Genomic DNA, 14,029 nt, shown 5'->3' with positions numbered 1-14,029 from the left:
TCCATTTACATTTTTATGCTGGGTTAAGCACCTTTACAGTATGTCTATGTTTTAATGATTTCCATTTTTATTTTGCACTTAAAATATATTATTTAAAAACAAAAGACATTTGTGCTAGAGATTAGAAGCAATTGGAAGCATGTAAAGCAGATCGTTTAATACACGAAGAAGCAGCTGTCTGTGTATATCTCAATGTTCTTGTCCTAGGACCAGTCTTTGAAAAGTTAGAGTTCAGCTAAGGATAAAGAAAGTGCTTATCTGCATAAATACATAGAGAAGTGAGTACAATATTGGCTGGGAAGGAGGTGTAGTCTGAAGAGCTTTCTAGGATATGAAATCTTGACAATATCTATCACTTGTATCTATGACAAATGAACTATACAGTTTCACTATGTAAAAACAGATGAGTACAGATATGTGTGGCGTACAGTAAATGCTCATCTACCTATGTGACTTTAAGACCGCCTTCAATAATCTGATAGAATTTAGTCAGACATTTGTTACAGATTGAGATTAGCCTGTTATCTACACATGGAGTAGTCTACTGTGGTTCTTTGAGCCAATATTTATTTTATCAATTGGGAAGTGACCCGTGCCGTGCAGCATACACACTTGACGATATTTTGAACGATAACGATATAGTTATCGTTCAATCGTTCACAATTTCGGCCAGTGTGTATGTGGTAAACGCCCAACGATGCGCGCTCCCACTGGTCGTTTATGATAGCCCCAGTCAGCTGTACATGCAGCCCAATCCGGGGATATCGTGAGCGCTGGTCGGCCGGGCCCGCCAATGACGATATCGCCGCATACACACATCGTCTAGTGATATCACTAATTCCTATAATTATTGGTTCAACAGCAAAATGACTGCCTCCACAAAAATGTCCATTAAAATGTTTTTTTTTTTTTAAATAATAATAATTATAAAAAAATTTAAAATAAAATAAAACTAAATGAACAACCCCCACATCAACATCTAGAATCGCCACAGCCTGTGGCATAACTCCAAAAGACAATGGAAGCTTTGCCTCCATTGGCAAGGTGTATGTGCGGGGGAGGAGGGGGTACCAGCAGGTGTATCTAGTATTTCATCTTTGTTGTCCTTCTTGAGCCGCACACTACCTGCAGTTTTAGAGAGGCAGCGTGCACCTATTTAAACACTGTGTCCCTACCCCCTGAGGAGCGAGACCAGAGAGTCTTTAAACAGACGGGGGCAGGAGCGTAGCTACTGTGGGTGCAGTTGCTATGGGGCCTGTAGAGCCTCTGGGGCCCGCCTTCCCCCCTGCACCCACTTTAGGTGCGTGGGATTCGTGCAGTGAATAATGTATGGTGTCAGGACCACAGGTGCCGCTGATCCCTTCTACAAAGTGCCTCTAAGTCACATGCACACTTCAACCTGTGACTAGGAAGCATTTTTCTGAAGAAAGCATCAGTGCTGCAGGCCTCTTGTCAGACTGATCAGCTCCATCCCTCCTCTCTCCTCACTGATGCTGGAAGGAAACGTGGCTGTGCTGAGCCTGTTAGTACATCCAATGAGGAGGAGAGACACTGCCAGGAAATGAAAGCTGCCCATGGGGCTCAGGAGATGAGTAGAGCATGCTCTGTATTTGGGAGTCTGGGCGGCATGGGGGGGGCTCAGGGCAGTGCGATGGGATGGGGTCATAGAAAGTTTGCTATGTGGTTCCCATAGGTATAGCTACACCCCTGGATGGAGGGTGGCTAGTTAGGTGGCCTAGCATTTGGGCATCATGGTCAAAAGTTCCGCCACTGGCCACAGGGTTCCCTTGTCTGAAACCCCAACAGTTCACAGTTCTCCCTGTGACTACACGCAGAAGTGCAAGCATATTGGGAAAAATTATTTGACAGCATTGGCAAATCAGCAGGAACTACACTCAGCATGTTATGTGAAGACAGAGGGAGGAAGAGAATTTTACTGTACACAGAGCAGACTGTGGGCCTGATTCAGACCCGGACAGTATCCGTAGTGCGCTCGCTATTGCCGATGGTTGCTAATCTGCGCATGCGTATGCATCGCAGTGTGCATGTGCGAATTACACTGTGTGATCACAGATCCCTCGCTCGCCCAGCAAAACCAGCCCAGCAGAGTGAGTGACAGGAGAGGCCGTTTGTGGGTGGTAACAGGGGCAGTCCAGTAAAAACGGGGGGTTGGAGATGCGAACGCTGTTTTAGAGGCGTGCATAATTAACAGGCAGCGTCATAGTACACGTCAACAGCCATTTTCCTCTGTTTTCCTCGCAATGCTTGCGGTTAAAAAAAGCTACCACAAGCACTGCGTTCACATCTCATAGTGGTCGATGTACCAATATTTTCATAAACTTCCAGGAGATGATGTGGGGCAGTGGGCGTCTCTGCATACGCTAAGGGGAGTCTGCATACACAAAGTGAACGCTCGTACAGGTACGATGGGCGTGCTTATGCCTTGGCGAGCGATTGTTCCCCGCCGAGTCACTTTCAAAAATTTGCATACGCATCATGCGAGCGTACGCTCATAGCGACCGGGTCTGAATCAGGCCCTGTGCTCAGAGGGGCATTACAAATTCAACCTACTCACTGCACCATGTGTCATGTGACTGTAGTTACCATGGTAGTCCATGACACTTTTAAGAATTATAAATCATTAGTATCTCCCTGAAGAAACAAACCACGTAAAAAAGGTAAACACCAACATTCTTTTTATATCCTGCCACAGTGATTTATGGTTAAAAAAAACACTCTTTCATGGAATTGCTGCTTTAAATGAATTGTCAACAACTAATTTCTCATATAATTCATCAGGTAACCCTAGTCCTGAAGCAAAGTGAACATTTTTAATTATGTATGACATATTTCTCGTGTCATTCTATAGGCACAGCTTAGCCCCACAAGTACACAAATAAAAATGATATAGGTACATATTTATCAATATTCAGCATTTGTTGCCGATAATTATAATGTCATATTTCCTTATATAAAGTTAATAAGAAATTAAAGGGAAGATGTATGACCGGACGGCTAACGATCTTTAAAAGCGTGGTTCTGCTTCTCCCATTATCTAGGCAAAGCAGGACCAGTGGCGGAACTCCCGGAGACAATGGAATCATTTGCCGCCAGGCTTCAGCCCTTAAGGGTGCACCTGGCTCCATTGTCCCCCGGGCCTTTCCGCGCACTGCTATGGAGATGGAGCGCCGCTGATCGGCGTTCCACCTCCAGCGGCGTCAATACGGGGAGTGCGGTCACGCCCCCTATTTTCCGGGCGCCCGCTGAGTGTGTTACCAGCGGGCGCCCGGCTCCTTCTTTCCCCCCGGTGGTAACCGGAGGAACGCAGCTCACTCCTGAGCTCCGCTTCCGGGTCCCACAATGCACTATGGGAGTGACGTCATTCCCATAGTTCCGAGGAGCGGGCGCCGGGGACGGAAGGTAGCAGCACTGGAGCGGGGTTTCAGGTAAGTATGGTCTTTTTTTGTATGCATGTGCGCTCGCGGGGGGGGTTTTGCTCACTACAGGGGACATTATTGGTGGCTCACTACAGGGGGCATTACTGGGGGCTCACTACAGGGGGCATTACTGGGAGCACTACATGGGGCATTACGGGGGCTTACTACAGGGGGCATTATGGGGGCTTACTGCAGGGGGCATTACTGGGGGCTTTCTACAGGGGGCATTACTGGGGGCACTACAGGGAGTTTACTACTGGTCGCTTACTAGAGGGGGCTTACTACTGGGAGCACTACAGGGGGCTTACTACTGGGGCACTGCAAAGGGAGACCACTACTGGAGGTACTGCAAAGGGGGACCATTACTGGGGGCACTAAATAGGCGGCACTGCATAGGAGGACCTCTACAGAGGGCACTGCACAGGGGGACCACTACTGGGGGAACTGCATAGGGGGGCGGCGGCAGCTGGGGTTGGCATAGGTGGTGGGGGTATGTACAATTTAATTTGGGGGGGGCACCAACATTTATCTTGCCTCCGGGCACCTGGGATGAAGTTACGCCACTAAGCAGGACCACTGACCCACGGCATGTATTATAAAAGTAGTCCACTCTTCCTCTTGCAGCTGCTTTCACAGGCGCTTGTAGCGAATATGCACATACGCCGATTAGAAATCCCTAGCAGCACCCGCGACTAAATGAAAATAAAAAAACGTTATTGTTTATTGTAAGCACCAGTCCCTGGCTGCATATTACAACAGTCAGGGACAATGCATTGGTGCAGCAACAACAGCTGCAGCTGTCGAAATCAGTAGCTGCAGTTGTCGGGAATCATATATTGCCACACCAGATTGGCACTCTATGTAGGTATAGCGGCGCTGATAATGACAGGGGCACATTCTGATCACTTCCCTGCATTTTTACATGCAGGGAAGTGGTAACTGCAGCACATGACGTGCGCAGTTACCGAAAATACACCTATCACCCCTTCATACATCTCCCACTAAATTTCACTGTATTATACCAATAATCAAATGCTGATAGGAGCAATGCTGTGATGTGTAAATAATCAAATGCTGATAGGAGCAATGCTGTGATGTGTAAAAAGTAAAGTGAGCCCTCTCCTGGAAAACAATGGAGACGCCTGCCGACGGGCTCCAGCACTGAAGGGGTACCTCCTCCATTGCCCACAATATATTCATCCCACTTAGGGCTGTAGCTATGTACCCGGAGTGCACCGTCATGGCCATCCAATACATGGCACCTCTTCCTGGCACCTCAGAAGCCATCATACACTATTGGAGAGCTCCGTGTTAGACCATCAACTGCCGCCTTTGACCATCTATAGACTGTGCCTGCTCATCAGCTTATTTTGTCAGTGTGACACGTCCGGTGCCCTCCTCACCCACAACTCCCTGTCTCACTTCTCCCTGGCGGCTGTATCTGCACGCAAAATGCTATCTTACAGTGTCAGCTGCTATGATGGGGGGCACCAAATTATAACTTGCCTCCAGGCATCTGGGATGAATTTACGCCACTGAGCTCATAGGAGGCTACAATGACTAACTCCACCTAAAGATGGTGTTGGCCATTGGGGCAAAGATCCGGAAAGCTACGATTTCTGGAGCTTGTTAAATTTCACAATTTTGCATCCCCTATAGAAATGTATGTTCACGTTTGGCATTGATACATTTTTACATCTACTTCAAAGTGAGTCATTTTAATATTTTTTGTGTGTTTCAATGGAGAATGAGGGCCTGATTCAGAGGCGCACGCTATTTGCGTGCACTCGCACTGAGTCAGGGCATCCCTTTTTTTAAAAATTCCGGCCTCCGGGCCACTCGCACAGCTGTGGGTGACTACCCACAGCTTGTGTGAGCGGCCTGGCGATGGTCGCGATTATTGCGACCATCGGCATTGCGAGGAGACCCTTGTGGTAGGGTCTCAGCACTCGCGATGCCAAGTGGACTTCCTGCTCTAATAGAGCAGGAAGTCCACTAATGACATCACGAGTGATGTCAGTAGGACCGCCCACAAACGGCAGCCACCCCCCCGCCTACAAAATGGGACGAGCTGTCAATCAACATCGACAGCTGCTCCGTTTTGTTGCGAGCCCCGGAGCAAGTGATTTCTCACTCGCTAACGGGGCTAGCGCACGCCGCGCGTGCGCATTGGCCCACCATCGACCCGCTTGCGAGAGCAATGCGCTCACGAGCGGGTCTGAATCAGGCCCTGAGTTCAGAGTTTTTAGGATTACAATAACAATGAACAAGGAGTCTATTATTTATGTAAAAGTAATTTGTGATCAATCCTCCGAAAACTGTGGTTTTTGGAGGATTGCCAGTGTTTATGAGGAAACTGCAGCAGATATATGAGATCTTTACGGTGCTCCCCTTGTTTTCGATTGAAAAAGCAGACTCATAGCTTTCTATAGGGGCCCAATCTACCAAGCTATGGAAAGCTAAACTTTTTTGAATTTGGTAAATTAGGCATTTTCACAGTTGGCCCTAATAGTTAATGCCATTTTTAGACGGCAATAACCATTGTAATGACATTGACACGTTTTGGCCCTGCATCCTCAGTAGGCAAGATGGGTCATAACCCAGCAGGTGACAGTGCGTTATCACTTACTTTTCACTCTTTGCAAGAATGGCTATTAATTGGAGCCTCATTCCGAGCAACAGTTATTTGATAAATAGCTACAGTAACTAAGATAATTTGCTATTGCCTGTAATGACAGTTAAGCTGGGTACACACTGACAGATACAGATATACACCTGTTCCCTTGAATGGGCGATATATCTGTAGTGCATCGGCGGGTGTGTACACCCCATGTGACTGTGAACAACGTTGTTCACAGACATATCTGATGGACCCTGCAGCACAGTCGATGCCGATATATCTAGCAGATATATTGTTTCATCTGGTCTTTTGTATGACCCACCCCCTGACAGCCTGATAAGTCTGCAGTAGAAGTCATTGAATATGACCTCACCAGTGAGCGGTCATATTCAAATAGCTCTGCTGGTACATATAATACCCGAACAATTGATAAGTGTATATATGCAGGTACCATTTGTTAGACAGATCGGTGGGTCAGTCATTTGGCTGACCAGTTGGCCAGGTGTGTACCCAGCTTTAGAAGCTGAGTGGTTGGTACTTTATCTCTCTCCAAGGTTCAATAGATATTCGGAATATATATTCCCCATATTACCTAATCAAATATGGTGGAACTGGATTGTGAATAAGAAGCCAACACACAGGGCAACCAATCACTTGAGAGTAAGCTAGCTGTCTATGTGGTCAGCATAATTCTAACTCAAATTTCCTATGTCATTTACAAGGGAATCTAGTAAAGGATCCCAAGCCTAAGAAGTTGGGTCATCTTCTGGTAGGCTTATTCTATAAAACTAGCTGCTTTATGGGTAACGTCTGCTTAAATATTGTTTTTTTTTTTTTTCTTTTTTTGCAATATTTGATTCTTTTAGGCTTAGTTACTAACCGGCAACTTTGAAAAGCCTCCAACTATCTGAGTTTTTGCCAACAGGAATAATATTGAGTGAAAAACTTTCCTACTAAGGCCCGTATTCAATTTGAGGCGAAAAGTCCGGATCTGCGATACTTTTTTGCCGATGACGTCATTTTCGCCTGTTTTGCTTTTACCCCATATTCAATTTGAAAGACTTTCCGCCTAGGCGGAAAGTCAATGCAATGTACTAGGCAAAAAAGTTTCGCCTATGAATAGCAGGCGGAAAAAAGTGCAGAATTGGGGTTTTGGGATGCAATGTTGCGGGTACCCCCCTGTAGCCTTCAGACAGTCCCCCAAAGGTACATTTTTTTTAAAAAACAGTTAAGGACACCCCAAAAAATTACTTTGAAAAAGGGGAGAAAAAAAAAGGTGGGGTACAAAGTTAAAAACTAGTGAACTTGACTCTGGGGGGGGTCCCCAAGTATGCCCCAAGTGTTTTTTGGATTGCAGGTGCTTGCGGCAGCTGGATTTTTTATGATTTTTTCAACTTCACTTTAGCAACTTTTAAATATCCTGACCACCATTTTCAAGTACCCCAAATTTGCTGGGATAACTTATTTTCTGCAAAAAATACTCCTGAATACTATTCTGCACCACGTATAGAACAACGCTATTTAGCAGCTATTGAGCCCGTTTAAAAACACCAAATACTTTCAGCAAGCCAAATCGGGGGGTACCATAGGTAACCCCCATGTCAGAGCATCTTTTGGGGGGGGTGTCAGGCTGATTTCCCCAAATCTGACAGGACTTTCCGCCTGTTCATGTTTCGCCGGGTCCCGTATTCGCGTACTTTCAAATTGAATACGGGGTAAAGCGGGCATGCACGCAATACTTTTCTGCCTACAAAACAGGTGAAGTAGACGAAAAGTCCGGGCCGAGAAAAAGTATCGCGGCTCGGCTCAAATTGAATACGGCTCTAAGTTGTACTGTACTGTAATTTTTACTGCTGTACTAAATTGTACAGGTATAAACACTGGCAAAGGTGCCATTTAGTAAATGAACCCTTTTCTCTTAAACTTAATCAACTCATGTATCAAACAGATCAATATAAAAGGTGATCCCAAGCAGCAAATTAATTTAAATATTGCTTTTCTGTTTCTCAAAATACTATTTTGGAAAATTTCCAACTTAAAAACCAATAACAGGGTCTTGAAATTGGACTTTTTATTTCTGATTATTAAGCACTGGCAAATCCTATGATAGAATGAGTGTGTGACTGCTCGTGTGAGATTGCAATGCAAACCAAAAATAAATGTACCTAATGGTGTGGCTCTTGCTTCTGTAATAATACTATTCCGACTTTTCTTAGACCAGCGCGTTTCCGACTAAATGCAGACAGGCAGAACATATTTTATTATTAAACACAGAGCATGTCATTGAATCTTTACTTTGGGTGATTTAAAAAATAAGTTTATCCTTCTTGGTTTCATTACTTGTTAAAATATCCAAGCACAGGGAATAAATCACTTTAAACTGCAATCTCTCTATAACCGGTACCGAATAACCTGGCCTACAATCCAAGTGGATGAATATTTTTCTTTACATTTGACAGTAATCTATGTACATTGGTTATGCTTCCAGCATTAATTTTACCCTCGCCGCAGAGAGATGTAGCTGGTGTGCTGTGTTTCAGTGATAGAAAGAGAGGATCTATGTTTCTTTTTATGTGATTAGAAAAGCTGCAGACAAGGATAGAGCTCTGAGTGTCACGTTCCAGAGGATAACCAGGACTAGGCACTGCTAATATGTTTCTGCATAAATGTGGTGAATGCTGTGCATTTGTAGACAGCTGGGGTTTCAAATATCGTTTTTGATTACATTTAAATGCACCCAGTTACAACTTTGAGAAACTTTACGCTGCCCCTGCAGTTTCAGTGGAGTCCATGGGCTACCAATTGACTTGGTCTCAGTGTAGAACTGAGATATAATTAATAATTGCAAATTAGGGCAGCGTTTCCAAAACCCTGTCCTCAGGACATCATAACTGTGCATGTTTTCCAGATATCCTTATGGAATCTCAAGTGTAATAATTAGTACCAGCAGTGGATCCTGTGTCAGCCAGTGATGAATATAGATGTGTTCCAGCAAGAAGATATGGAAAACATGTACTGTTAAGGTGCCTACACACTTGGCGATCTGCACACGATCCCACGATGTGTTACGATTTCCCTTGAAACTCCTCCCCGGCAGCTCTGCACACAATTTGGTGTTTAAAGTGTCGAATTTACAAACGATCTATCGTGCATCCAGACTTTTTCTAGTGCATTGTGTCCCAGATTGGCAGATCTGCCCTACAGCACGGCAGATCTGACGATGCGATGTATGACCAGCGGGGACGGACATCGCATCGTGATCGTGAGTGGGGACTCATGATTTGGGCATATTTTACACGATCTGTAGTTCTGATGCTTCGGAATTGGCCAGATCGGGTAAAATATCGCCAAGTGTGTAGGCACCAATAGGGTGCCGTGAGGACCGGATTTAGAAATACTGTACCAGGGATTACCATGCTCATTTTAACGGGCATTGTGTCTACCTGAATTCATATTTTTTTTTAACCCTGGACTGTACTGTTATGTTATATTGTGCTAAAATATTTTCTGCCCAATGAAAGGTTAATGCTGATAGTAAGTTGTGATACAGTATTTAGCACACTATGTTATGGTACAATACAGAGGTATGTATGTCTTATTAGAAAGGTAGAAATTACAATAATGACAAATATCAAGAGTGAGCAATGCTTTAAAGCTGGGATGACATGAAAGTGTCACTTTTTGTCACCTGCCTGAGCAGAACCCTAAGACAAAATGTTTTCATTGTTTCTTATGAAACAAAAGGGATCTGCAAAAACCATTAAATAACTGACTTACATACATCTAACAAACATATTGTGCTATGAAACCAAAATGTTGTATTATAGCTATATAGAGAGTAATTTCTACTGATACAATAAAATGTGGCTGCTACATTAGTTATTCACTAACAAAGTGCAAACACTAAGTATCCATTGCAAGCAAATACCAATTAGAATTTATTGATATTGTGTAAGTATACAATGAAAGCAAGACTCTTATTGGTTGTTATGAATATGAACTAATTCATTTCCTTATAAAATACATCTAGAGACTAGTTTTTAGTTTTTACTTACTCTGCAAGCAACAAAAAAAACCTTAAAAATATAGTTTTTTTCTGTTTGTGACATAAAGAATATTAAACTAGAAGAGCATTGATGTGTACATACCAAAACAAAATAGCTTATAACATTTTGCTATAAGCAGCCAGTGCGGACAAGGGCTTACCTTATATCCAAGTTTTTAACGTAACAACCCAGGTACCAGCAAAATACTGTGTGTAAATCAATGCTGCGTTCCTCCTTTGGCACTTTTTGTTTTTGCAATGATGTTTTTGGATAATATTCTGGTGATGCTTTTTAGATTAGTTCCCAGTCCCCGATACAGTACAGTCAGCCTGTGGAGGCCAGCTCCACACTCACTACCTCTTACTTCTCAGACACGCTTTAATGGTAACAGCTGATTTTATTTTTGCTTGCATGTAAAAAGGTGGACCCTGTGCTCTATTTTTAGGGCCTGAGTCCCGTCTGCACAGTGCCAGACTTACATACTGTCTCTAAGAGCCTGTTTTTAAAGATACCATTAACTTCTCCATCTGCTAAAGTAAAAAAATACTCATGTTAGCTATTCTAATCCCCCTACTCTTCTATATTATTGTTATAATCCAGATAAATAGAACATGATAACAATTACACTGAACCGTTTTATGCTGTGGGAGGTGGGAACATTGGAGAGTTGAGCTACAGTACTTATCCGTGTGCCTGGCAGAATTGTGATTGGATGGTAATTAATGTCACCAGCTATCATACCTTAGCAGAGCTGTCAGTCTACTGTATATTGTACTGGTTATTATAAAACAGAAAGGGGAGTTTAATAGCTCTGTTTCCTCAAGAGGTTCTGTGGCAGCTACGGTAAAAATGTGCGTGCACTAGTGTCTGTAAACAATTATGTCATTTCCATGTACCTGGTCACATATATGTCAAGATTGGCTACAAATGTCTTATAGTGCAGAGCACGTTGGCATCTCACTGTTGTCTCATGTCATTAAACATTTTTTATAAACACAACAAGAAAGTGGCATAAAGATACCAAATTAAACATAAAAACCCTATAGCAAGAGTTTCATACTTATACATTACATCAGGAAGAGCAAGAAAAGCTGGTGCGCTATTCACTCAGGTGTTGTTTAATATAGAGACTTGCTGCTGATACCAGAAGGATACCTGCAAATCACCCTCAAAAGGAACAAGAATACAAATAAGGTGTCTGCGCTAATCACTATATATAAAACATAGGCTGTGAAAATTATAAATATATCGTTTTATTGAACTTATGAAAAAATGAACTGCAGTTCAACTCTAAAAACATAAATGAACATTGCACATTGATTTGAAAAAAGAGATTAAGTATTACATTGATAATCTAAACACATACTGTTCCCAATATATCATAGGAAAAAAGATAGATGCTTAAAACTCTATGTAGAGCCTTAATGGTAATCAGCATATGTTGCTATTAGCAACCAGAATGATATCAATCTGTATAGTAGGTATAGTCACTCTGTTAGAGTCTGATATGGAGTACAGTGACTCCCTAAATTGCGGGGTCATGGAGCGAACAAAAATCTTGGTATGGTGTATGTAATAGCGGGGGGGTCTCCAGACCAAACCCGCAGTCCAGTATCTCACCTGTCCCGGTGGACTCAAAGCTCCTAGGACTCCCTAGGAACCAGCTGTTCCTGCGACTCCCAGACAAATTAGAGCAAGTAGGTGTGATGTTGGTCCCTATGACCAGCGCCGATCCGGCGGCTAACTGTGGGACTGTGCGTAGCTCTAATAACTCACAAGCAGGGAAGTCGCGCAGGATGGTGAGCCGTTTGCGCTTCAAGCCTCCCGATCAAGCCTCAATGGGTGAGGGCTGGGCTGTCTGCCTCTGTGGGGAATCCACCGTCCAGCGGAGGCAACAGATAGCAGGAATGATGGTCCGCACAAACAGGCTCAGCAATGTCCGTCGGTGTGTCTCAGCAACACTGGTGGGTAATCATATGCAGGTAGTGCAAATCACCAAGCAATGGTTCCACAGATGGGGTACAGCAGTGTAGTATTGTCAAGAGATAGAAAAGCAGTCCAGAGAACACCTTGACGCATTTCTCCTCTCTGGCAGTGGTTTTTTTTTTTTTTTTCAAAAGGCCTTTTGAAAAAAAACCTGCAAGAGGGGAGAAATACATCAAGGTGTTCTCTGGACTGCTTTTCTATCTCTCGTATATTGGGAACAGTATGTGTTTAGATTATCAATGTAATACTTAATCTCTTTCTTCAAATCAATGTGCAATGTTCATTAATGTTTTTAGAGTTGAACTGCAGTTAATTTTTTCATATGTTCAATAAAACAATATATTTATAATTTTCACAGCCTATGTTTTATATATAGTGATTAGAGCAGACACCTTATTTGTATTCTTATACATTACATAACTATGTACAACTTTGATTCAGGAAGATAAACTTGCACGGTTCTAGGCTGTACAGTACATTTAGAATCTGACAGCTGGGATTGGTGCACTGGTCTGCTGCAGGCACAGAGCTTTCCAATATCACACTCTGAGCGATTCCTGGGACAGCAACTGTTAGGTGTACTTCCCTTTCTTCCTTTCTAAAACATATTTATAGTTCCATTAACTAAATTCATTAGCCATTTATTTGACAGCTGTGTGACAAGGACGTCAAAAGAAATTTTCAATAACAAAGCTATAGGCAGCTATTACTTTACTAACTGTTGCAAATAAGTGAGACAAAAATAATCTTGTCTAATTTATTAATTAAGAAATAATTAAAATATTAAACAAGTGATTTATTAAAGCAAATAAATGTAAAGTAGGCTGAATGTGGAAAAACAATATCCCCCAAACAGACACTACTTTATTCTAACTGTCTTTTTGGGATGTAGTCACCATACAGACAGTCAGGATGCCGACGGTCACAATATCGACAGCAACAGTCAGAATACCGACAGATTGCGGAGGTAAGTATTAGGGTTAGGGGGAGGCTTAGGGATAGGCACTAGAGGGAGGGTTAGGGTTAGGCTATGGGATGGGAGGGTTAGGGTTAGGCTGCGGGAGGGGTGGGTTAGGGTTTGGCTGCGGGAGGGGTGGGTTAGGGTTTGGGGGAGGGTTATAATTAGTGATGAGCGGTTCGGATTCTGAGGAATCCAAACCGCTCCGAACAGGTGGAATCCGAGTCCACCCGAACGCAAGTTCGGGTGTTCCCGCCTGACTCGGATTCCACCTCGAGGCCGAACGTCACCCGTCCGGCGTCGGATTCTCGCGAGAGCCGGGTGACGTTCGGCCTCTATAAAAAGGTGCGGCGCCCGGCAGTCGGCGCCATTTCGCGTGTGACGCCGCGTGGTTAGGTAGTTAGGTAGTGCGCTGTCTGTGCTAGTGTTAGATAGATTAGAGTAGGCAGTGTTCTTGCCGCTGTGACTTTACTGGGCATAAGCCCTTTGTGTGTGCTCCGTGACTGGGCATAATAAGCCCACTGTGTGTATGTGTAGTGTACTCACTGTATTATACAAGCTCCGTGACAACTGACAGGGCATAGCCCACTGAGTGTATTATTATACAAGCTCCGTGACTGGGCTTAGCCCACTGAGTGTATACAAGCTCCGTGACAGGGCATAGCCCACTGAGTGTATTATACAAGCTCCGTGACAGGGCATAAGCCCACTGAGTATTATACAAGCTCCGTGACAGGGCATAGCCCACTGTGTCTATTATACAAGCTCCGTGACAGGGCATAGCCCACTGTGTCTATTATACAAGCTCCGTGACAGGGCATAGCCCACTGAGTGTATTATTATACAAGTTCCGTGACTGGGCTTAGCCCACTGAGTGTATACAAGCTCCGTGACAGGGCATAGCCCACTGAGTGTATTATACAAGCTCCGTGACAGGGCATAGCCCACTGAGTGTATACAAGCTCCGTGACAGGCCATAAGC

The 14,029-nt window shown here is 43.8% G+C and overlaps 1 protein-coding gene across 5 annotated transcripts in view; it reads right to left on the bottom strand.

The window, feature by feature from the left end:
- XIRP2 (xin actin binding repeat containing 2) overlaps positions 1 to 14,029 on the bottom strand; it is a 304,492-nt gene that overhangs the window by 266,127 nt on the left and 24,336 nt on the right. The window contains exon 1 of one of the 5 annotated variants that reach the window (XM_088474847.1): positions 10,264 to 10,454. The exons of the other annotated variants lie outside the window; for them this stretch is intronic. The gene's annotated coding sequence lies outside the window, so the exon portion shown is untranslated. Of the gene's footprint in view, positions 1 to 10,263; positions 10,455 to 14,029 lie in introns of those variants that run through there. 5 annotated transcript variants of the gene reach the window in all.

The sequence above is a fragment of the Taudactylus pleione genome, unplaced genomic scaffold, assembly GCF_031769625.1.
Source record: "Taudactylus pleione unplaced genomic scaffold, aTauple2 ptg000156l, whole genome shotgun sequence".
Taxonomy (NCBI): Eukaryota; Metazoa; Chordata; class Amphibia; order Anura; family Myobatrachidae; genus Taudactylus; species Taudactylus pleione.
This window is presented reverse-complemented; position numbering and strand designations above follow the sequence as displayed.